This window comes from Mauremys reevesii, linkage group 16, assembly GCF_016161935.1.
Source record: "Mauremys reevesii isolate NIE-2019 linkage group 16, ASM1616193v1, whole genome shotgun sequence".
Classification (NCBI taxonomy): domain Eukaryota; kingdom Metazoa; phylum Chordata; order Testudines; family Geoemydidae; genus Mauremys; species Mauremys reevesii.
Genome location: NC_052638.1, coordinates 22,735,123 through 22,761,569, shown reverse-complemented (window position 1 = coordinate 22,761,569; position 26,447 = coordinate 22,735,123). Strand labels below are relative to the sequence as shown.

General features: G+C 40.4%; 1 protein-coding gene across 4 annotated transcripts in view; it reads right to left on the bottom strand.

Annotated features, from left to right (window-relative positions):
* The window catches only part of ZNF536 (zinc finger protein 536), a 521,459-nt gene that overhangs the window by 448,229 nt on the left and 46,783 nt on the right, over positions 1 to 26,447 (bottom strand). For 2 of the 4 annotated variants that reach the window (XM_039503708.1, XM_039503709.1), the window contains one exon: positions 12,396 to 12,541. The gene's annotated coding sequence lies outside the window, so the exon portion shown is untranslated. Of the gene's footprint in view, positions 1 to 9,133; positions 10,867 to 11,580; positions 11,820 to 12,395; positions 12,542 to 16,909; positions 17,010 to 19,254; positions 19,363 to 26,447 lie in introns of those variants that run through there. The other 2 variants (XM_039503707.1, XR_005589061.1) reach the window with 2 other exon arrangements.

Below are 26,447 nucleotides of genomic sequence, written 5' to 3'. Positions count from 1 at the left end.
CACAAACCTCCACCACAACACTGACAGTTGATTTGCCATCACCAAACTGCTTAGCCATTGACCTGCAGCTGTTTGGGGTGCCCAGCTTTCAGAGGCGTGTCCTGGCACTGGAGGGTCAGTGCAAGTGTAACCCACACATCTTCTGGGTCTGGTGTTCTGTCCCATCTAGTGGCACCGAGAGAGAGAGAGAGTAATGAGTCTGCTCTACAGCCTTAGCTAACAGCCAGTTAGCTCACACACTACGCTCCAGAGGTCCCAGGTTTGATCCCATCTGCCAACGACTGGGGTTGTCAGCATTATACAAGCTCCTCACACAGTTCCATGAAGCTCTGCTTCCTCATGCAGAAGTTCTGGAGCCACTGCTGGTCATCCCAAGTCTGCACAATGATGTGATCCCTGCTGTGCTAGTTGTCCTCCACCAAATCACTGATCTACAGATAGGCCATCCACAGCAAGGGACTGGTGTCTCCAATCTGCCATGAATGAACTCCCCTGAGTCCTGCCACTTTCCATGGTTCAGAAGATGCAGCTGAAATGTTGCCCATCACCTCACAGAATGCCTATCCTTCTGGACAAAGAGTTCAGCCTCAACCAGGAGCAGCTCATCCAATGGTGCTGGATCCTGACTGGAACAGACAGAAATAAGGAGTATGCACACAAGCCAGGATAGGGTACACACTACAGTGTAGACATATCCTGTGTGGGAGGAAATCTACATTGGCTCTACCCCATCCAGGGGTTTCAGCAGACATGGGGATCCCCCAGACATATGAATCTGCTGGATTTCCCACCCCTTTGCACCATCTCCAGTAGCCAGGATGGGAAAGGTTGGGGATCTAAGGTAAAATGTTCAAAGGCTGCCACTTGTGTGACTTAGGAGCCTAAGTTTCATTTTCAAAATAACTTAGGCAATTAGAAGCCTAAATCTCATTGAAAGTCAGTGGGACTTGGGCACCAGAGTCTCTCAGCTGCCTTTGAACATTCTCCCACAGCCCTTTGTCTTTTAGGTATTTTCCTTATCTTGGCTTGTGAAAATCCAAATACTGACTCAGCATGATCCTGCTTAGCTTATGAGATCTGACAAGACCACAGCAGGAGGTGGGATCGACGTGAACAGACTACTCTGAGGCATTTCCCTGCACTTAGCCATAGGACCAGCCTCTTCCGATGTTGTTCACAATAAGGGAGTGGCTTCTTTGTTGGAAAATTATTATTTATTTGTATTACATTAGCTCCCACCCCTCTAACCAGGAATAGCGCTGCACTGTGCTAGGTGCGGTGTAAAGACACAGGAAGGCATGGAACCTTACCTTATAGACCGTACAATCCAAGGCCCAGTCTGACATCCTAATCTGTGCTGACAAAACCCTGTGCCCAAGCCTGAGTGTCCACCTGCATCGGTCAGACTGCAGGATTGGGACCTACTTTAAGTACCACATTCTGGGCCAAATCTGGGTCCCTCTTCACAAAGTAAATGAAGCTTGCTGGGATTGGAACCCTTCACACAGGCTGCAGAGTGACAGACCTACACTTAAGAGGCAGCTGCTGGCCCTGCACTGTTCCTACATGGGGGCTTTGGCCAGTGGTGGTCTGTGTGCAGGGGGCGCATTAAGACCAGGGAAGACTGGCCAAACTGCATTAGCACAAAAGGAAAGAAGATTTTTAAAAACTGGGTCAATTTAATGTTTTAAAATCTCCACTCTGCAACCGATGCCACACACTCCCATCCCTGACCAAACAGCCACTCTTTCCCCTAACATTATGACCTGCAAAGCTGACTGTTACACGGAATGTCAAATTTACATTGGGGCCTCATTCTCATGATTTCCTTTCATATTATTCTCTAAGGGTATGTCTACACTACCCGCCGGATTGGTGATCAATCCAGCGGGGGTTGATTTATCGCGTCTAGACTAGACGCGATAAATCGACCCCCGAGTGCTCTCCCATCGACTCCTGTACTCGACCGCCATGAGAGGCACAGGCAGAGTCGACGGGGGAGCGGCAGCAGTTGACTCACCACAATGAAGACACCATGGTGAGTAGGTCTAAATATGTCGACTTCAGCTACATTATTCACATATTATATGCCATGCATTAAACAAACTCCCACATATACAGCACATCATTTAGGGGATTTCTCTTTTCCCCAGGATGGTCCTTCCTATCACTGAGAATCCCTGTACATTTATCCCCAGAGGTCTTGAAGCTCTGATTCACCATGACCAAACGAGGAGGAGCACTAGACAGAGCTCCCTTCAACGCTCACCCATGCTGCTGATTATTTTTGGGCTTGTTTTTGATTATTATTTATTCTTTGTATGGCTGTAGCACATAGGGCCCAGTCATGAACCAGGACCTCTGTGTTGTATAAACGCAGAACACAAAGATGCTCGCTGCCCCAAAGAGCTTACAATCTAAGTCAAAGACAAGAAACAACAGGTGGGTACAGGTAACAAGAGGCACTATCTCCCCAGCATAGGCATCATTTAGAAAAAATGGTGGCACGGAAAATGATTAAGAACCGTATTGTGTTTGTTATTGAACCTTATTGGATTTGGGTTTTGTTTTGGTTTGTGTGCATGCACACTCATTCTTAAAAGATTTCCCCCCATTCGTTTATAGAATATATGATAGTAATAGTAGGCACCAAGCTGCCCAAATCACAGTGTCAGCACTTCAAAAAATATACCAATACCACTGTACACTTATAATCCATTCAATGACATAAATTGGATCAGGTGCATAACTTTTGCCAGGGGAATATTTGGAGAGTGTTCCAATAAATACCATCTTTTAGTTAAAGTGCTGAGCTCAGGAATGTGCATCACAGACCTTATCAGAGTAGAGGTACTAATGCTGTGGTCATTTGCCTGATGTGATGGTGAACAAAACAGGCTTCTGTTGCTACATATTCACCTTTAACCCCATAGTTCACTGGTTTTTTCCTGTGTTACTAATTAATGCAAAAGCTCATTAATGCAAAAGCTACCTTAATTCTGTCATTTCCTAATTTTTGAGTGCCTGACTTTGAACCTTAATCATTTTCTTTTTGTGTGTAAATTTCATAGTCTTTTAAAAAGGCAAACTGGAAAAACAATTTCCATCATGTATTATCATATCGCTACCCATAGGGGTTATCAGCAGGGTTGGAACCTTCAGATCCATTACACAGATGTCTGTCACTTGGGCGAATGGAATAACTGATAGCAGTAGTAGGTTATCATCTATGTAGACTTAGCCATACTTAGCCAAATATGTAGGAGGGGGTGTGCAGGTCCAAAAGGAAGGAAAAACCTGGACAAATGCAGGAAGCTGGCATGACCAAGCAAGCATTTCCAGTTACCAAATACAGAACTTGGAATGTCTGCACAAGAGTTGAGTTACCAGCAGTGGATGTAACTGAAACAGCTTCAGAAACAACAAACTGAGGAACATCCACATGGTTGACTGAGTCAGTGCAATGCTCTGCCGTGAGTTCAGCCCAGTGTTTGACTCTTGTACATTGGGGAAGTCTTTGCTCTTGAATTGCTAGAGAGCACGATGTAGTTCCTGGGGCATCACTTTATGCACTTTTACCCATACAGAGGTCTGTTAACATATATACTGACATATCCCCATGTACTTCTGATTTCTTTATTTGTCTCAATATTGTATAAGCAGCAAATAACCTATCCTGCTGCAGTGAATCACCACTTTACAATGACTATATACCTGCATTATTACTTCGATACTGATGTATAGAACCATTAGTGTAAAAAAAAAAAAAAGGGAATCAGGTGATAAAAATGATGCAATGACTTCCATACAATAAAAAACCAGAACCAAACTACTGTAACAAACATTAACACTCAGACAAATAAGTTAGCTAATTATACAGGGAATAAATAAGGTGGTAAAATCTATGTATGTAATGAAAGCATTGCTACACGTACTCTACCAAAAACATGAGCAGTAAATGGTATCTTACAGCATATATGCACAATCAGTGCAATATGATGTATGGCTATTTAAGCCAAAGACTCTAGGCTATGACCATGACACTAAGACAGTTACCTTTTATGGAAGTCAGTGTACCAGCAAATTTCACCCATATTAATTTTGCTTTTTTATACATGCTACTAATTAAAATCCCTATCATAAAAGTTGCTCTCCCAGATGCTATGTAAACTGTAAATGTGCTGTGGGGACCCAGCATAACAGCACATTTGCTGGTTCGTTGCTAGATAGACAATACAGTAAGTTTTGTTTATTTAAACTCTGAATCTGAAAATATCAGTTTTTAGGAGTAAATACAAGGTATCCGTGGAACTGGGAAATCAACTCTTGGTACATTTTCAAGACTTCAACCAAATCATCTCTTAAGGAGAATATATACAGACAGTGCATCTTCAGAATCCAGACCTAAAACATGAGGCAACTTTCAAAGTAGGTTGTTTATTTGACATAATTGTGAGAGCATCCTTTTGAGCTGTGCAAACCGGAGAGATCATTTCAAAATATTAACTTATTTCTTGCTATCAACAACAATGCAATTAATTCCCCTCAATAAAGATTGTTTTTGCAAAAGAGCAATAAGGTGCCTCTGCAGGGGGCATCATTATCATTAAATAATCACACCCCAGGAGATGAGAGGCACTCTGCTGCACCATGTACATTTTAGCACTCTAGAGTATGATTAGTTCGCGTGAACCACACCCCAGCATATTCTAATTGTCAAAGGGGTCTACGGACAGAGGAGATTTCAGCAGATTTTTTTTTCCAGAATCTCAGTGAAACAATGACATTTATACCCATTCTCGTTGCAAAGGCAGCCATTACTAAATTAATCTGTGGCACTGTTGTCTTAAGTCTGCAGTCTTGGTGTAACAAAACAATAGTACCCACTTACATTGGCAATGAATATTAACACCCACATTTTCAGAAAATAATGCAAATGACTCCCCATGCATAATGAGGAGTTATGACTTTCTTATGCCATTGTTTTGTATAAAAGCCAAAACAGGCCCAGCTGTCCTGTGGCAGCACAGTGGATACAGGGAAGAAAAGAGAGACAGTATTTTTATGGAATTGCTGCTTCTAACCCTTAGCCAATTTGGCCAACTTGCCTCAATTCATAATGAACTTTTAGGAATGACTAACTTCCTTTTCTGCAGAGAATGAAAGTGGATACTTTAACATATTTCCATTATTTTTATTAAATAATTTTTTTAAAGTGCAATGGTCTCTTTTCCTACAGATCTAAGACACGTCGTATGAATGTGCTTTGCAAATTGTGACATACATAACAATTAAGTTCCGGATCTGTTAACTTTTCTCACACATTGTGTTTGGTAAGTGAAGCTATGAAAGATTCATGTTTTTAAATACAATTCTATAGTGAATAAAGCAGAAACTGATTCACCAACTGGAGATGAAATTCATGCCTGCTTTGATAACAGTGGACACAACGTTTAAGATAATCATGCAGGAAAAGGACCAGCAGCTGTATATCTAGATCCCTTTGTAAAATCTAAATATCCTGCAATGCTGAATAGCACAAGGCTGGAAATACTCATGTTTTAGCTTCACTGAAGGTTTGACTTTGCTTTTATATTTAAATAACTGTAAATTTATTAGAACATAAGAACATAAGAATGGCCGTACCGGGTCAGACCAAAGGTCCATCTAGCCCAGTATCTGTCTACCGACAGTGGCCAATGCCAGGTGCCCCAGAGGGAGTGAACCTAACAGGCAATGATCAAGTGATCTCTCTCCTGCCATCCATCTCCATCCTCTGATGAACAGAGGCTAGGGACACCATTCTTACCCATCCTAGCTAATAGCCATTTATGGACTTAGCCACCATGAATTTATCCAGTCCCCTTTTAAACATTGTTATAGTCCTAGCCTTCACAACCTCCTCAGGTAAGGAGTTCCACAAGTTGACTGTGCGCTGCGTGAAGAAGAACTTCCTTTTATTTGTTTTAAACCTGCTGCCTATTAATTTCATTTGGTGACCCCTAGTACTTGTATTATGGGAATAACTAAATAATTTTTCCTTATCCACTTTCTCAACATCACTCATGATTTTATATACCTCTATCATATCCCCCCTTAGTCTTCTCTTTTCCAAACTGAAGAGTCCTAGCCTCTTTAATCTTTCCTCGTATGGGACCCTCTCCAAACCCCTAATCATTTTAGTTGCCTTTTTCTGAACCTTTTCTAGTGCTAGAATATCTTTTTTGAGGTGAGGAGACCACATCTGTACACAGTATTCGAGATGTGAGCGTACCATGGATTTATATAAGGGCAATAATATATTCTCAGTCTTATTTTCTATCCCCTTTTTAATGATTCCTAACATTCTGTTTGCTTTTTTGACCGCCTCTGCACACTGCGTGGACATCTTCAGAGAACTATCCACGATGACTCCAAGATCTTTTTCCTGACTCGTTGTAGCTAAATTAGCTACATGTTGTATGTATAGTTGGGGTTATTTTTTCCAATGTGCATTACTTTACATTTATCCACATTAAATTTCATTTGCCATTTTGTTGCCCAATCACTTAGTTTTGTGAGATCTTTTTGAAGTTCTTCACAATCTGCTTTGGTCTTAACTATCTTGAGCAGTTTAATATCATCTGCAAACTTTGCCACCTCACTGTTTACCCCTTTCTCCAGATCATTTATGAATAAATTGAATAGGATTGGTCCTAGGACTGACCCTTGGGGAACACCACTAGTTACCCCTCTCCATTCTGAGAATTTACCATTAATTCCTACCCTTTGTTCCCTGTCCTTTAACCAGTTCTCAATCCATGAAAGGACCTTCCCTTTTATCCCATGACAGCTTAATTTACGTAAGAGCCTTTGGTGAGGGACCTTGTCAAAGGCTTTCTGGAAATCTAAGTACGCTATGTCCACCGGATCCCCCTTGTCCACGTTTGTTGACTCCTTCAAAGAACTCTAATAGATTAGTAAGACACGATTTCCCTTTACAATGTTTTTAATAAATCCATAGACATTTGGGACTTGTGAGGCTTCTGCTCATCTACTGCCCACATCATAGCCCCTCCTCCTGATGCAACAAAACACTTAGGCACGTGCTTAACTTTAAAAACAAGAGTCGGCCCCTTAAAGTCATGACCTTAAACGCTGTGCTTGAAAAAGGCCTTATATCCCAATGACCCATTTTGACTCTAGGTTAGGAAATCCATTTACCTACTGGGGAGGGTAGATCCAGATCCCTAATCCAGAGACCTAGTTGCTCCTTCCCATGATATCAGCAGGGCCCTGTTATTTTCTGTAGATCAAATGAAATGGCAGGGCCAGGAAGGAGTATGAAGATCCCTCAAAGAGAGTCTTAGTGATGCCATCTCAATACACATTTTGTGGGAGCCATGGGGGAACATTATGCTTTGGCATATGAGGGGAATGTAGATTTTTACGTTATATCAAATATAGAAAAATGTCAGACAGGGTCTAAATCAAGATCTCTCTAATATAAAACCAGGACAGTTTTGTGGGAACATTTTTAGGATGATGAAATAGTCATCCGATACACTTATGAACAATTTATTTTAAAATGCCTGCTCAAATTGCTACTGCTAGTTATTGATTCAACAGTGAAATCTGTATATGTCTTAAAATGAAGGATTTTTTCCTAACAGTTTATATTTCTAAATGAGTTTATCATGAAACACTGAACAAGTACCATTAACATTCACTTTGAGCAAAAGAACAGCTTTGATAGTATCTATGCTCATTTGACTTTTCTCTTCACTCCAAGCAATATTCATCACACTGAACACTCACTCTAGTGAGTCAATTGTTCCTGATCAACACAGATCATATTCTACTTTGTATAGTAATATGTCTTGAACAAATATTTTGTAGTTATAAAAAATAAACATATCCGTTGGTTAAATGAAAAAAAACAGGTCATTTCGCATGTCACAAAAACAGAAGTTCCCAGGACACTAGGACATCATATGAAAAAATCAGGACATGAAAAATCAGAACATGTGCTCACTTTACCCTTTCCAGCTACACTGTGATTTAAATGGGAGGGTTTCAACAAAATTATCCAGTAGAGTAGATCAAAAAAGGATATGGGAAAAAATTCTATGAATATTTGAATTTGAAAACAAATCTCAATTTGACTTGTGTGGGATCCTTTTGGGTTTGCTTTCCCCAAATATCTGAGTAGCTGAGCTTTACTAACAGGAATACTTGTAAAAAGCAAATTTTAAATGTAAACACCGAAGACAAATTCTGAATTATATGCTCAATTTTAAATATTTGAAATTCATACTATGCTGGCTTTAGATCCAGACAAAGAACAGAAACTGTGCCACATGTAAGCAGGTCATGCAACAATTTGAATATCAAATATTTTCAATGAATCATTTCCAGGCTAATCACATGGAGGTAACAATTCATTAAGAAATTCAAGAAAAAGTTTGGAATATCAAATAAACTGAAGACTTTCACAAACATTTGCCATTCAGAAAAAGAAGAAACAGGTGACAACTAAGTTAGTCACTGAGAATTATTTGCTAAGCTCTATTGTTTCAACACTTGGATTTGGTTAATTCTTCTGAAGATGTTGTATATATCCATGAAACTGGCTGGACCCAGATTTAGCCACCATAAGATTTGTCTTTGCTATGTATAATACAGATATCCAACTCCTTCAAAATAGGCTTGACCAAGAAACAGATAACCTAAACTGGACTATGAAATAATTAAAAAAAACAAAACAGAGTAGAGGAATCATTTTTTAAAATATCAGTTCTTGGAAAATCACTATTAGCAAGTTATCTGTCTCTTCTTCAAATTATAAGACTCATAATCAATATGCAAAAAAATCAATTGCATCTCATTTTTATCCTTTCTTTTTCCCTCATATTTTATGTACAGTAACTCACATTTCTCAGCCTACTGTGTAGCTATGAACTGAAATCAAACATTCAGACAGTAAATGAAGCTGCAGTTTGTATTTGTATGTATGTCTGTGTGTGTATATATATATATTATACAATCTCAATCTCTGTTAAAAAAAGAGGCAGTTCAATAGAAAGAGATCATTTTATTAAAAAATCATGAATGCAACTGCACCCATTCAACCTTAGAAATGTTTTGATGGCTTTTCAGCACTGCAATATATTTAGATGGGAATATGTCATTAATATAAACAGCAGAATAGAAACTATTAAACTAACACAATTTAAAACTGAGCAAACCTGAGTATTTGATTAAAGTTTTTGTACATTCTATACACTTGAACAGGTAACATAGAAGCATAATATTTTTGTTGATTTTTAATTTGTTAGAAGTATTACAATTGAAATGCTAAAATTTTCCATAGTTTGTATTTAGAAATTAGAAGTCTGGTCCTGTAGGAGCTTTTTTAGTCTGATTTCACAAGCTACATTTAGAATTTGGGGGGAAGGCTAAAACAAAAAACAATAATGAAGTTCATTGTAAGAACAATGTCCTTTGTTTCTATGCAATACTACATTTGAAGGGTTTGCGTCAAATGTAAATACATATGGTGACTTTTAGTGATGAGGAATCAATCTAATTTCATGTGTGTTTTAATGGACACAATTTTTTCTGGATGGTTTACAAATACAATCAAAGGTTACAAAGGTCATGCATTAATATGTAGTCTAGCCTTTAATGGACGTGTTTATTTTTCTAGGCTGAACAATTAGCTGAGCATTTTTTCCAAAAATAACATTGCATTATACAATGGAGTGTATTGCTTACTAAAAAACAATTTAAATTATATCTTATATGCAATATGTGCAATAACTGTGTTCCTATTGCTAGGATATTAGGGGTAAATTTTCGGAGCAGTGCACAGAATGTAATCTTGTTATTTGCTAAGTGGATTTGTGTGCCTAAGACTCTCACACTGCTTTGAAAAATTACCCCTTCAGAAGATTGACCTGTGCAAAGAACTGAAGTTTTAAACCTGGACTGAAACCTGTTTTGTATCCTAGCTTGGCAGCAAAGACTGTCTCAGGAAAATGACTTACAGTAGTAATGTTACTGTTTGAATGGCTAAATTAAAGAAACTAATTCTTATTCTAATCACATCCGTTGATTCTGATATGCTGACACCCAAAATTATGGCTCTGTCATTAAAGAGAGAATGAGTGGGAATGTTTTGAAATTTTTTTCTGTAAATATGAAATAGACAGTGGCCTAAATGACAAGATCTGACATTTTTGTTTTTCTGATTATACAGTTAAAAGTTTAGTACTAGGCTTAATTTCAAGGGTGAATTGCATGAAAGGGGGTATAATCCAAATGAAATACCTTTAAGAGCCTTACTTCTTAAACTATCAGAGATCTATCATGTGTGCTACATGAAGCCTCATTTTCACGTTAGAACAGATGGGCAAAATTGTCATTAACAGAAACTGACAACTCTAAAACTGAAATATAGATTTAGAAAGGAATCTAATGAATTAAATCAATGTTATTGCAATGAAAGCCAAAGAAATTAATAGCGATTTGTAAAGTTACCCTGTATTTTAACCTCAGTATATTTTAGTCAGTGCAATTTTAACATTCACAATACCTTTTTCAGTTTCATTGTTAATGTCTAACTATGTAATAGGGTCTTGTCTTAATATATCATCCATTCTTGGGAGTCAAGCATTTTGGGCTCTGTCCAACAAAAACTAGTCTCTGCAGTCTTCTGAGTCTCAGCAAGCTAATCCTCATTCAGTCGTACCTCCTCCTCTATTGCTAGTGACATTATGGTTGAAGTTGATGGTACTTCCAGGCTAGACCCAGTTCCAGACTGTAAACTTCTAAGCAAAGTTGTTTATGGGGATGGATCTCTTCATGACTGACATCAGCCCAGAACTGTAATATTTTGAAAAGTGCCATCAGTATATGGTTGACTCAGGGGCATAGCCGGAGTGGACCATGGTCCAACCATTTAGCATCCAGGCCCACCCAAATCTGAGCAGGGGTGTAGTGCTGCCATAGCAGCCTGGAGCATCACTCAGGCACCTGAAATCCAGGACGGAGCTCTGTGCCTGTCCGGCAGCTCTGCCTTGCCATTTCCTGAGCTGCCCCATGCACCTGCCCTGTGTCTGGGGGGCACCAGGGCTAGGGACGGGGCGTGGCATCAGGGGAGAAGCTGAGCTAGCACTGTCTGTCATTGCCCGTCCACCTGAAAGTCAGAGCTCACCAAAATTTCCACTCCTAGCTATGCCACTGGGTTGACTCCTTTTAATTTACTTAGATATGTAAGGAAAATGTTCTCAACAGAGAAATCTTTTAGGTGCTTTTTTCTTGCTTGGACAACTCAAAAACAGAGTTCGTTTCAGAACTTTTAACCTTGCATGTACATAGTCATAAGAACAGCCATACTGGGTCAGATCAAAGGTCCATCTAGCCCAGTACCCTGTCTTCCCACAGTGGCCAAGGCCAGGTGCCCCAGAGGGAATGAACAGAACAGGGAATCATCAAGTGATCCATTTGTCCTGACTGAGGACTAATGCCTTTACTTTGTTTGTGGTTTGTGGTTGTGCCAAACTAGGATGCATTAATGAGGGGAATCATAATACTCACCAAAAGGTGAAACTGAAGAAGCAGAAGCTGCAGAGCTGAAAGAGGTTTGGCATCCACGTCTGAACAGGTTCAATGTGTGCTGATTCTAAATGCTAAGTAGGATCATCCTGGGAAGGTGCTCTAGTTACGGTGACAATGCCTCACGTCTCCTCGTATGGACATCATCATCTTTTTACTAGGCTCACTTGAATCCTTTAGTCCTTTTAACCTTCACTTTTTCAAGAGAAGGGCTAAAGAAGCTGTTTAAAGCCTTTGGTTAAAACCTTTTGCTTATAGGCCTCACAGGATTCATTCTTACCGGATTAATAAAGGAAAAAGCAGTTTCAATAGGTAGCCCTGCTACTTTTGGATGTAAAAGTCTCCAATTAAATTCCTGAGTACTGTAAGTATTTGTTCATATTAAGGTGAACTACAGAGCTAAAAGTGAAACAGAATTAAACCCACAGATTGGTGCTGAAAGCCCCTGCTAATCAGGCTGAGGGGGAATTCAGCACAGAGAAACATGGAACTAGTGATGTCAGAGAACGATGTACTCCGGGTTTCTTTAGCAAATCTGGATGTGCCAAATGATTACAGAAGAGTGCAGAGGTGGGGGGGGAAATGTAAATTTTGTGCCAAATCCCTGACACTTAGTTATCTTAATACCACAGGCATTAGGCCCATGGTTCTAGAGGTAAACATAACCTGCAAAGTTAAAATTATCATGGAGTTAAGCAGACACCATTTAAAATGCCTTGCAAAGGCTAGTGCTCGATCATTATTTTCATATGATCAAATGTTATTGAATTGTGTAGTGTACCCAATACAATATTTACCATAGCTTGTCTCATAGCTGGTTTGGGCCACGGCATCATCTTCCATTCCTCTTCCTTTCCTTGTCTCCTTTCTTGGCTCCCCTGCTCTTGACTTTGCAAACCTCAGAGCTGTTCTTCTGTCTTTCTTTTAAGTTTTTTTCTTGCCACTGCACAGAAACAAAAACACAGAAAACCTTGCCATAATACACCATTGCATGCGTGTCACCTTCCAGACATCTGAGGGGACAAGATGGCCTTTCCCCAGCCAGAACTCTTATGCATTGTTTGACACTGTGAGAACACCACAAAAAAGGAAGGAAGAGCCCCCTCCATGTCTAACTTCTCTTACGAGCACAGTAAAAAGTGAAAGATTTCTTTTCAGTTCAAGCCATAGTGGAATTTGTCTCAGATATACAAGTTCCATGGGAGCTGCATCCACTTATACTAGATCTGGAGTTTGCCTGATCACCAAATCTGGGGGTCTTATAGAGCATCTAATTAACTCAATAGAAACTCATCCACTGACTCTGATGGGTTCGGGCCCTAACTGCATATGACAGGCAAACAGAACATGAATATCAAACGTTTTGAAAAATAAGGTCTGTGGAATAGAAAGATTCTCAAAATTATTTCCAAAGCTCAGGGACATAATAGTGAAGGCAACACTGAAGAGATACTTAAAGAGCATTACTGCCAGAATAAGGGTTTAAAGAGCTATATTTAGTAATGTTTAATAAAACATGCATCTGCTATATGTTTTTGATTCTATGAAAAAGCCTTTTCTTCATGACACTATAGCAGGTATATCAAACTTTAGTGCAAATAACAGGATTTAAAAGTGCAAAGAACTCAATCACCTCTGCAAACCTTTTTTGTTTTTAAATTGCCATTTGGATTTTACAGGCAGAAGAACTAACAAAGTAAAGGTATCAGGCAAAGAACATTGTGCTAAAATATGGTTTGAAATGGAAACATTTTATTAAGAGATACCACTTACTGGCAATATCAGTTATTCTCTCCACATGCAGCAAACCTGCACATATATTTTAAAATGCAACTAACCTTTATTTATGAAACAAATCAATCTAAAATAGGAACTGTGACTTTAATTGTAGCTCTGCATTTAACAAGGCAGCATGAAGGTGTCACTGGGGAGATACCAGGTACTTCTCTGGGGCTAAGCACATCAGGTCCTGCAAAGTTCCGAGTAGAATTTTTCCACCCTCATCTCCTCCTTCTTACACTTCTAAAATACCACTTTAAAGATTTTTTTTAGGTGTTCTGTATGCCCTTCACCTTCACTTGCTCTCTCATGCATGTGTTACCTCATATTTACATACACACACAATATGGTTCCAATCATACACTTTCCCAGGCTGTGCTGCCCAGCTTTCAATTGTTGCTTCATCTTCTGGGAGAATGTTCCTGCTTCAGATGTCATGTATGGCAGTACACCTCTGCCAGAAACGCTTGTTCAAGCAAAGAGAACGACTATGTTTAATCTTTATGATCCTGTTCAGTTTGGAACAGTGTAGAACAGCAACTGTGTCTTATAAAGTGTATTCAACATGGTGATCTATTTTACTGTCTATGATTAGTGCTAGACTAGCTGTTCAAAGGGGAAACAATGCTACTTTACTAAATTAGTAGCATACAATATTAGGTGTTTGAAATATGCCTTATGTACAGTCTGCATTACCTTTTACAGACAAATGCGAAAACATGGTCAACATTTGCAGTAAAATTACCATAGAAATGCCATCTTGAACCTTATTTCCTTCTTCCGATGTGCATTCCACAAATAACTTGTATTAAAATTATGTTTTACAGGGTACAAATGGAAAACAAATACCCCATGTAATTTAAACATGCATTTGCATAACATGACTCAAAATGCTTTAGAGAAAGATCTGCACCTTAAAATGAGTCAAAAACACTTACATACAAGTGATTTTAACTTCTAATGCAAAAAAAATGCTTTTTAGCTGTCTTAATTAGTGAATTAAAATGTGCTTCTATCAGAATAATTACTGATAACTATTATTGTTGTTAGTTATTGTTTGCTGTTTGTTAAGCAACATAACAACAGTAATAAGTAACTTCACAGATTTCTGGAAAGATTCTTATAATTGCAGTGTTATCCAGGATGCATTGTAAATTCAATTCTTGGCCTTTCTACAGAGACTGCCTGTAATGATGCCACATACAGGTTTTTATATATACAGACTCTCCACTGTACAAAGTGCTTTACAATTAAATATGCTTTAATATAGAGAGATATTTTTAAAAGACATAAGTCTCTACCTGGAAGAGTTTCCATGAACAGGCACAATGCAGGGGTCAACCACTGCAGGCTGACATTGCTGAGGGAGTCTATGTTGAACTGATGGGTATCACAATGCTTTGAAGGAGAGGGATCTGGGCATGCACTTATCAGGGGAGTGTTTTCAGCATAAGGAGATGTGAAAGAAGATGAAATTAAGGAGAGAAGAGGACAGTGCGGAGAGTAAGACTTGAAAAGAGGATGTGAGAATGGGATTGGAAAGGAAATGAGGTCAGAGGGGTACATGGAGAGCTTGGACTGTAAGTAGGGAGAGCTTTAACTCTTTGTGGAAGAAGTAGAGAAGCCAGTTCAGCTATATGAAATGCTAGGAAGTGGAGTAAGACCACCAATTTATTCCACAGAGCCACCATTAGATAGCAACCTGGGCTAGATATGTAATGTTTTATAGACCATTAAGGGTCCTTCTGGCCAGAAAGCCCTAGAGGTAGACACCTGCAGAAGTTCTTATACTGTACAGCATATAGAACATATTGTTTTACACACAACTATAAGAAAGCTTAAATATTTAAGAATCTCTTCTACTGGTTATTCATCAAAACTGGTTATGATGTACATTTGTTTCAGCAGTTTGCCTAAAAACTGCTCTTGACAAAGTCAATGACTGAGATTTTCTCTTTGCCCTGCAGTGTATTCACATTCTTTCACTTGAATCCCAAATTCCCTGAAGAAAACCATCTGCAAACCCCCCACAAAAGATAAAGCAGATAATATTTTGTTTCACTTTGTGAGAGGCATGTGCTGCACAGTAACTACGACCACTTTGCCGAGTTCCCTGGCAGGTCTCATTTTCAGACCTTTCGTTCATTAGCTAGCAAGTGCAGCATCTTCCCACCGTTGGAGTGCCTGCAAAACATTTTCATTGAGTCTCATAAGTTTGCGGGCCACCAAGTTTCATGGTTAGCTCTGGTTTGTGTTGAGATCTTCATTTTGTCTGAGATGAGAATTGGGCATGATTTTGTCACAAAAAATAAATTTGCCCAGATTGGCTGAAAACTGCTCTTTTTGGCTGGAAACATTCATGAACCTGAGTGGACTGTTCAATTAAAATTATTTGGGTTTCATATTTATAACAAATCCCCCAAACCATGCAATTGTGTGTAGTTTTTACTTTTGAGGTTTGGTTCTAACATTTATAGCTGTATAAATCAAACATTTGTCTGTCACCTTTCAGGCAGAGATTCTCCTGTCTGTACTATTTTCCATTCTAAACTATCCTGGGTACTAGCTTCATAAAAAAACCCTTGCACTACTAATTGGCCAAGTTTCTATTGATATTGTGGTGACTAAAAATAAATTAAATGCATTTTTGACATTGCATACTCCAGGATAGAGTTGTCATCAAAAACAATGTTATACCTCAATTCAGAAGCTGACTTTAGGAAATTCAAACCTACTTAGCTGGAAATCAATTTACTACAAAAGTCAATGTAGTTTCTTCCCTACGGCCTCACTTTTTTTTTTCTGTCTAAAGTAAAACCTTTATTCATAAAAAGCCTTCTAGATGTTTTTTTCCCCATGGTGAAAGTAGATATTAGCTCACCACAATAGTTCTGGTTTTGTTTTTATCCTAGCTCAGAATCAGGGAACAAAAATAGGTTCATAAAACTTTATCAGGATTAAATGTTTAAAGAGAAAGGTAAAGGTACTGGAACTGTCAGCAGGATTATGACCGTTCTCAAAATAAAACAGATTAACCATGGATCACCTAAGGGTGAGCCTTCAACTGGAAAAAGTTAAAGCGTTTTTCTGCGCCACTGGAGCGGCATCAAAAGCTACCAATGGTTAAAGCTGTTGTGTGAACAGGATGCATGCAGGTCTTTTTAACCACCTTATTGCCTAAGCCTGGTAAAAGAGCTTGTGCCCTACCCACCTAGTATTTTCTACTGGTGGTAGCATTGGCACAGCTGCATCGGTGTTGTAGAAAAACACATACTTTCCCACAATAGATGAGAGCTGAGAAAGGACATCATAGCAATAGAACATCTATCTTAGATACTTATATTGCCCCTTTCACCACAGTATCTGAGTGCCTCACAATCTGATGTATTTATCCTCACAAAACCCCTGTGAGATGTATTTTGCAGATGGGCAACTGAGGCAAAGAGAGAATAAGTAACTTGCCCAAGGGCACACAAGAAGCCTGTGGCACAATAGGGTATTGAACCCAGGTCTCCTAAAATAGGATGCTTACTTCTAGCCCATTCTTTCCTCGTGGTTCTGAGTGATTCATTCATGGCTATATTTGAAGATCATAGATAGGGTGTCCTGACGTGGGATCGGAGGCCAATGGTCTAGAGCAAAAAAACAAAAAGGGTGAGATTCTTCAAGAGGTTACATTCTCTTTGCCAGCCCAAGACAAAAGGTGTTCTGCTGAATAAATACCTCAGAAAGGAGGACGAAAACAGCCATGAAAGTATGAAATTTGCTTTTTGGAGCCTATGTCAATGGTATACACTACACTTAAGTATTTCTAATGCACTCACCCTGGGCACCAGTCTGAATAAAGGAACACTTACTAGATAATGATGCCATGACACTCATAACTCCAAGTCAGTTTATAAGGACATGTTATATTCCTGTTTGTCTCCCCTGTTATAACATGCTACAAATACAAGCTATTTATAGCTATTTGTCTCAGACCAGAGATCATCAGCTCTAGAATTTTCTCTTCCACTTCTATTTTAATATGTCCATCGTTGATGGTGCTGGCAATCTGACGACTACAAACTTACATTCCTCTTCAGAAGCAGTTTTCTACCAAACTTCTTTGGTTCGAAGGATTTAAATATCCATTACAAAAATGGGCTTTCTGCTAGAATAACACCTTCCCGGAATGTAACTTAGGTAAGAATACTATTTTGCGATAGCTTTGACCATTTTGTATCAGTTTTGTAAGTCTTGAAGTTCATCGTATTTGATACATTTGAAAATTTCATGTAGAGTTTTTAATGATCATAGCATTGCTTTCCTTCCTTAGATATTTCCTTTATTTTCTTCATTAATTGCTGCTGTGAGGGGTAATCAAATGTTATCAAGTCAGAAGAAGTCTTGGGTATGCATCTTTAGCCATGTAACAGAAAACCCACAATTTCACAAGTTCACAGGTATGGTCATTTTATACTCTACTGTTCTTTCATTAACATGGATTAAATACTTCACATGGTGCTTAGCAGTAAAGAGGGACTTGTTCTGCACGAGATACAACAGAAAGGAATTCTGAACAAATACGTCTGTTTTGCTCTTTCTAACGCTTAAAAATCTCACTCAGTACTTTCACCTCCTCTGTTAGACACAAAGCCATGTTCCACCCTCATCCATTCATTTAGTTTCCATTGAAATGGAGTCATATGCTTGTTTCCAGAGCCTTATGTGGTCCATGGATCTTCTTATGCTAAGATAAGGGAAATAAACTGCCATTCACAAAAATTGGATTGCTGTTGCAGAGACCACCAACACACTATGTCATAGCAGTGCTCCAGTACCCAGACACACTGTAAAATGAGCATAGTTATTTCATGAAGTAGTAGCATTTGGAGACTTTATTGCACTGGCTTCAAACTTTTTTTTCTTCAAGTTAAATAGGAGTAAAAAGATGACTTTACATTCCTGATGTTGACAGGAAGCCAGTTTGCGAGAGTCAGACAATGGGGAAAACACTGAAGAACAAAACACTAGTCTTCAATAGTCCATGAGCCATTTGAGAATAAAGCCTTAGTCTGGAGTTAATCATCATCTTTAATGGTTCACATTTCCACTGATCACATTTGAGAAATAGGATAGTTTACTGAACACATTGCACAAGTAAACTGATCTCCTGCGTAGCGATGTTCCTGGAGCCAGTATAACGTAACTGTGAAAATGTGCACTAAGTGCTGTAATGTAAATAAAGTGGTAAAAATGCTGTAAATAAATAAATAGGCTAGATATTGTTAAGGAGGATGTTGTCAACTTAACATGTCAATGCACGTTTGCTATGACATCTCGGGAGGTGATCCATCACTCAACGGAATGCGCCTGGTGTCCCATGAAGGACAACAGGCAGCAGATAAATCTGGTTCATCCATATGGTGTGGAATAAGCTTTTCCCCAGGACTAAAGATTAACTGCAATTGCCAGAAACCTTAACAGGAGCCAATGTAAAGATAATTTCAAACTTACAAAAATTCTTAACCACTTCATCAAGCCTTGTCACAAACCAATAATCACATGCAAAAGCTGGATTTACTGTTCGAGGGTCTGTGCTAAAATGAAAACACAGGATGTCTTACACTTAAAGTCGAATAGGCTGGCATTTCCCAGCGTGATTGTGACAGCCGGACAAAGTAGCAGCAATACCACTGCCCAGCCGTAAATACAATTTACAAAGACAAAAATATACTGGCCAAAGGCAGAACTGCGGATGTTTGGCATTCCCTTTGAGTCAAAACATTCCACACACAGACTTTTGCTTCCCCAGAAAACAATACAACAAAAAAAATCAGACTGGCCATGTTTGGCTGGAGATTTTCTTTCTGTAAAAGCTCCCCCTTTTTGCACCTCTTGTTTTAGCCAGATCTTTCAGTATTTCTTCTTCCCCTTGATCTGCCCTTTTCTTATTCCTCTTCTCTCCTGACTTCCTTTTCTTCTCTCACACATGGGCTGTTCCTTGACACCACACAACAACAAAGAGCAAAGTGTCAAGATGGATTCACCTGCTAGTACAACCAAAGGATTACTTAAAAGAACACGTATGTCTCCAGTAAGACAGTGCAGACTGCATGTTCCTGGATAACGTACAAGAGAGAAAATTACAGTCAACAAAAAACCTGTTGGACAGATTATACCGTATGAACATGGGAAGCAAGCAAAATTTGGTTGCTATTTAATTTCAGCACTGCCACAGACACAAACACAAGTCTCAAGAACACTGTATAAAACCCCTATCAAGCTCTCCATTCATTTCCTAATTTTAAAGTCTGATCCAACAACACTGATGTCCATAGGAGCTAGGCAAGCATAAGGGATGCAGGTTGGGGCCTGAATTCATTTGTAACATTCTTTTTGACTCGTAGAGGGTGACCAGATAGCAAGTGTAAAATATCGGGACGGGGTGGGGGGTAATAGGTGCCTATATAAGAAAAAGCCTCCAAAGTCGGGACTGTCCCTATAAAATTGGGACATCTGGTCACCCTAGACTCGTAGCATGTCACCCATGAGTGGTATCCTCAGGCAGTGCCACCAGTGCATAGAACAGTGGATTGGCATCCAGGGTGCCTGGGTTCTATTCCTGGCTGTAATACTGAGTTTCTGGGTGACCTTAAACAAGTCAGTCCACCTCCATTTCCCCTCCCAATCTTTGTCTGTGGGTATGTCTACACTGCAGTTAAAAACCCACAGGCTTGTGGGGCTGTTTAACTTTTTTTTGTACACCCTCCCGCCTTGCAGGGTCCCAGAGCTCAGGCTCCAGCCCGAGCCTGAATGTCTACACTGCACCTGAACAGTACACCTTAGTGCGAGCCAGCTGCCACGGGCCATCTGCAGGTTTTTAATCGCAATGTAGACATACCCAGTCTCTGCCATGATGAGCTTACTCTCTGTCTCCTATTCTGTGTCTGTACAGGGCCTGGCACAATGATGCCTGATCTCATTTCAAACCTCTAGGTGCCACTTTAATACAAATAATGAATAACAATTCTTTTAATCACTCAACTAGCTGGATTTAGAAAGAGAGCACCTTCCACCTCTACGTCATTATTTACCAAACTGTTTAAATACAGGCTAGGGTGTATACAGACTCTTATATAGACTCCTATTACCCCCCTCCCCTCGTCCCAATTTTTCACATTTGCTGTCTGATCACCCTAATACAGGTACTGGCTGACAAATTCTAGACAAAGATTGATTTGTTATCAAGGTGAATCTTTCCTATGTAGTCAGTATATTTACAAATCTAGCATTCAGCAGTTTGGCTCAGACATGATCTTTGATGCTTTAATGCAAACTCCTGGCTCTTAATGTAGGCTTCTTTCCTACATAAAGAAATCTCCATGTGAGCAGTTTTGATGCTGGTATCCCATTCCTATATGCCACAAAGGATGCAAAACACGATCAGACTATTGAAAAGTGACCAGATTTTCTTCAACTAATAAGTGTCCTCCTCTATATTTGACGAATGTAATATCTTCTATTCATAATTCTGAAAATATAAGCAAAATGGTGGGGTAAGGATTTCTGGTTTTATATGTAGTTTTAAGCTGACTTTGGGAACAGAATCCAGAGGAATCCTGATTGCCACTTTGTTCTCAGGAAACAGCACTGATCTCTGACTGAAAATATGTAATGATCCCTTGTTATTATCAAACATATAGCAATTATGAAGGTGATTTAAGAAATAAGTAAAGCAGTGATGCTTCACCTACCTGCTCAAATGGTGATTTCACCAAAGTTTCTGTGGCGAAAGGATTTTTCTGGCTTCGGGCTTTAAAACATCAGCCACCTAGAGAAATCTTACATCTTTTAAAGGTAAAGTCAGCTGACCAGAAACAAGAATTAGTGTTAGCATCATGGAAAAATGAAGTTATCAGTATTTACAGCCTTATAATTTTGGAGTTGCTTTCCCTTATAGTCATGGCTACATAGGCCTCACAATAGGGCTTTCATCTGCTGAAGAATGTTTCAAAGAAAAGGCCAGGTACAGTCCTTCAGTCCATACCTGTTGACAGGAGGGTAAACAGAATCTTCTGGTGCATGGCTTCTGACCACACAAACAATGAATTAGATGTTGAATAAGTGATGCAGCCACTACCACAACAGCATCAGCCGGAGACATCAAGCACATCCATCCACTATCAAGATGATAAAGAGGGCAGTTCTTGAGCTTCAAAGGGGCAGGATGGGGAGCTCAAGAAGCCTCATTATTAAAGGTGCAAGTTAAATTGCCCGAGACCACAACATATCCTGTTGTAATGAAGAAGAATCTTTCAGTTTATATGGTTGTTCTCAGGGACTTGTGAGAGCTGATCCTGTGACACTAGGGGATGCAGATCTGAGTTGTCTATCTGCCAAGAGATGTGCCAATGAGCTAAAATATAGCCCCCGCACCAGAACTTGGCACTGTTCCTTAGAAAAATGGTGTCTGATGTACTGTCTGAGAGGCTCCACTATTTCAGAAAAGGAGCACCTTGACTTTAGCCAGCATTTTTTATGCATCTTTGAGAGGACATTGTGAAGTAAGCTGTCTTGATAGTTGGCTGCACATGGTAATGCACAGTGAAGGCCTTGCCTTCGCTTCTAATAACAGGGGGACCAGCCAGCCAGGACCATTAGATTGGAGACTGGAGATATCCAGGTCGTACCAATGATGATATGAAGGGCAGAGTTGATTTTGATTCCAACTTGCCACAAGGACAACTAAAGCCCTTCATGCCGCTGCACACTATTCAGCAGGTGCAGACATTCGGGCATTGGTAAATGTGCATAAGGTTGCAGTGCTAATGCCCCATGATTTGCCAGCAAGCCTGTGGAGGAGTGAGACTCATTCACTGCATTCCAGCCCATCTTCTCAATATGTTGTTGAAAAGACAAAGAGCAGCCAAGCTTTATTCTCAAATAAGCTGGGTACGGGTACGGTTCAAAAACAATTGGCTAGTTGTTCTAAATGACCTGCAGCTGTTGGTGAGTTGTTTGATGAGAGAGAAACAAGGCGACGCCATCTTTGGTGCATTTAGTTCAGGTCATCGCTTTGGCCAAGCGAGACTTCAGCTCCTCAAAGCTCCTTCTGGGTGTTGCCAGGCAGATGTCATCAGTGTGTACAAACTTAGTTGGCAAGATGAGTGGCAAACTGTGTCGTAAGCTGACAAAAGGTCAACAAAAGCAGTGCTGACCTTCTGTCCTGCTTCAAAGGCGTCCTCAATAAAAGGTGTCAGTCTAATTACTTGATCCTCAGCAATACAGCCTGCTCAGAATGCTGCATGGTAATGAGATAACTAAGGATCAATTAAAGGCAACATTCCTTTAAGTACCAGTCTCTTGAGCAGCTTAAAAGTGATACCGATCAGAGCAACTGGGCAATAGATCTTCGGCTCATTCACCTTCCCTCCAGGCTTAAGAAGTGCCAGTACATGTGATCTTCACCAGACCTTTGGAACATTCCAGACAAGAATTATAGTCTTAGCAGCAAGTCACAACAGGATGAGCTCATGTGATTCAGGAACTCCCCATGGATGGTGTCAAACATAAGACCTTTGTAAGGGTTTTACGAAAGAAAATCGCTTATTCCAGTTCCTGCCTAGCGAACGGCTGGGTTAAGCTGGAGTCAGTTGAAGGGGCTGACCAAATCTTCTGAGAGCAGACAATTCCTTCCAATCATGATCTCTGTGATTACTGGTCAGCTGCTGGCCAGAAGGTGGGCTGCCGCAGCATTTGCTGAGACATGTAAGGTTTAGAGGTTTCCTCTACCCAAAGATGATGAAGGTAGCCCCAAAGTCCTACAGCTTGAGAGTGGGAAGTCCAGACTTTCAAAACTTTCACGCCACCTTTCCTGCCTCTTAACACCAAGTGTCAGGTGCTGCCTCACCATAGTCATGCCTAGTGATTGGAGCGGGGGTCAGCATCACATGTAGGGTCGGGACTGGGTCAAAGGCGGCACTGGAATCGAGATCCAGGGACAGGCCAGGGTCAGAACCAAGATCAGAGTCCGTAGACAATCCAGAATCAGTATCACAACCACAGTCCAGGTGCAAGCCAGGGGTCAGCAATGGGTGATCAGAGTCCAGGCACAAGCCCAGTCAGTACTGTAGCCAGAGTCTAGGTACAGGCCAAAGTTTGAAGCTCGGTAGTCAGAGTCCAAGGGTCCAGGGAGGGTCAGAGGTAGGCCTGGGACAGTAACAGGGCTGGAGAGGGTCAAACTAGGTCAAAGACAAGACTGGAACAGGGCTCAGGCAAGGCTGGGGCAGGAACAGAGTCAATAGCAGGCAGGGAGTTTTGAGAGTCGGATACACTGCAAGGCTCCAGGAGGGTTGTTTCACAGGCTGATCTAAAGCTGTGGCGGGGTTGAGGAAATACCGGGGCCTGGGGATCATCAGTAAGCTAGACATGCAGCAGCAACGACCCAGCTGCACTGAGAGGAGACTCACCTCAGCCTCACTGGAGGGGCAGATGAACAAGCAGCCCTGGGCTGGCTGCAGGTTTGCCGTACACTAAGAAGTCCTGTTTTGTCCCCTCAGGCAAAGGAGACTGATTTTTTAGTAAACAGCCTGATGCTGATCCAGTACAGAATCTGAAATGGCTAATGGGGAGACCACAGTGAAGTATTCTGTAGAACTTTGGTGGCATCTTATATGAACTTGACTGAAAGTGCTGAAGAAAAAAGGCTCTGTGATGATCGCTGAGGAGGAACCAGGGCCAGGAAAACTAGGCTAGTTTCCATTATAAAAAGAGATATTAAGTGGAAATATAATAGTTGTTCGGGTGGGTAAAAATGCTCTTAGCCAGAGCATGAACCAAGACTAAAGATGATCACACATTAAAGTAATTTAGGAAATACGTGTTACACTGGGTAATGTAGAACAACACCGCCTGCACTCTGCAGCAAGTGTTTATGTAAATTCTGTGGCAAGGCCTGGATTCTGCAGCAACCCATGGTGATTTTGGGACTGAGGGCACACAGATTATTTGGATGTTCCTACTAAAATGATTAGCAGTGAAACAGTTAACAGTGTTGCTGTTTAAACTGTTGCTGATCAATCTCATGGTTAATAACCTGCTGAGCTGAATGGAGTGGTTCATACCTTCCTTTCGGGTTTCTTATAGTCTAAAGCATTGGTTTGTTCTTGGTTCACATTCTCAACCATAAGGGAATATGCCATGGCTGCAGAATCAAGGAATACATGAGCCTCTGAACACAGTGCAGAACAGAATAACAAAAGTCAGCTGCACAACGGTGAGCGTACACCACAAGGAGTCAGATGGAAGTGTAACAATGGAATCATGGTATGCAGACTGTAGCTAGGAAAGTGAATCACCTTCTTCCACCCCAAAATGTTACTATACGTATCTCTCATTGCACAGTGTGGTGGGGTAGGTCACTCTGTTTTCGGCACCTCACTGTGCACACGCTTGTCTTTGCCTTTCAACACATATGTGTTTCACACTCATTGTCCTTTCAGACAGCTCTCTGATAAGCAAAATAAGCAACAGTGAAGCACAATTTCTGTAACACAACAGCTATTATTATTGATTTCACTGGTTTGTTTATTCACATGTTTAATTGGTTATGTTAATGGAATTTTAATCCACATTTCACTTGTATGTGGCTGATAACACAACACTTTTGTGTGGCTGCAGTGACATTTTCCTACCATTACCATTCATCACCAAGGGTTAAGGACAATCCACTCAATCCATTATAACGTTCCCAGCAAAATTATGCTAACTGGCAATTCTAAATGTTTTATTTAGTTAGGTTTCAATTAAACTTTACTGTATAGAGTGATGAGGTAACTCCAGGGTCAGGTATGCTATATGATCTCTAAAAAATGGGTAAACCAAAGAAATTATTTGATTGTTTAAGAAAGATTTCAGTCATTTTAAGATAAAGATTTAACATCGTAAACATTCAGATTTAAGTTTATTAGGAATTGTGCATCCAGACCTGTTTGGAAGCTTTGAAAATCTCATATAAAGTATAAGTAGAGAGGATTGTGGCATTAGTTCTACAGAAGTAGCCTGTCTATCCCAACTGAAACTGTATCATCTACAAAACCCAGTGGTTCCCAAACTGGGGTCGCCGCTTGCGTAGGGAAAGCCCCTGATGGGCCAGGCCAGTCTGTGTACCTGCCCCATCCGCAGGTCCAGCCGATCGCAGCTCCCACTGGCCGTGGTTCGCTGCTGCAGGCCAATAGGAGCTGCTGGAAGTGGCAGCCAGTAAGTCCGTCGGCCCGCACTTCTTCCAGCAGCTCCCGTTGGCCTGGAGCAGCGAACCGCGGTCAGTGGGAGCCGCGATCGGCCGGACCTGCAGATGGGGCAGGTAAACAAACCGGCCTGGCCTGACAGGGGCTTTCCCTACACAAGTGGTGACCCCAGTTTGAGAAACACTGTACAAAACAAAGGCACACCTCTACTGCAGTGGTTCCCAAACTGGGGTTCAGGAAACCCTGGGGGTTCACGAAACATTACAGGGGGTTCTTGAGAAAAAATTCCCTAATGGCGGACAGAGCTGTCCCTAGGGACCCCAGGCAGCATGGGGCCAGCAGCCTGCAGCCCCTGAACTTCCAAGAGCTAAGCAGATCAAAGCAACCATCTCTATCACACTGAGGAGATTTAAACTCCCATGAAAGCTTATGCTCAAATAAATTTGTTAGTCTCTAAGGTGCCACAAGTACTCCTGTTCTTTTTGCGGATACAGACTAACACGGATGCTACTCTGAAACCTGTCTTTAAACTCCAAGACTCCTTATAAGAAACGGAAAGGGAGCTGGATATTTTTTTGTTGATTTTAAAATTAAATAGGCAGCTAATATTGTTTTTAAAATTATTATGAAGAACAAGTTTAAGCTTTGTTGTAACATGCACTGTTTATCGGGACTGCTCAAGTCCTGAATGAAATTTATTAAATATTTTTGATGTTTTCTACATTTTCATATATATTGTATTCTGTGTTGTAATTGAAATCAAAGTGTTCATCTGCCCCTCCGTGGCATTTTTTTAACGAGCATCATCAGCATGGAAGCATGTCCTCTGGAATGGTGGCC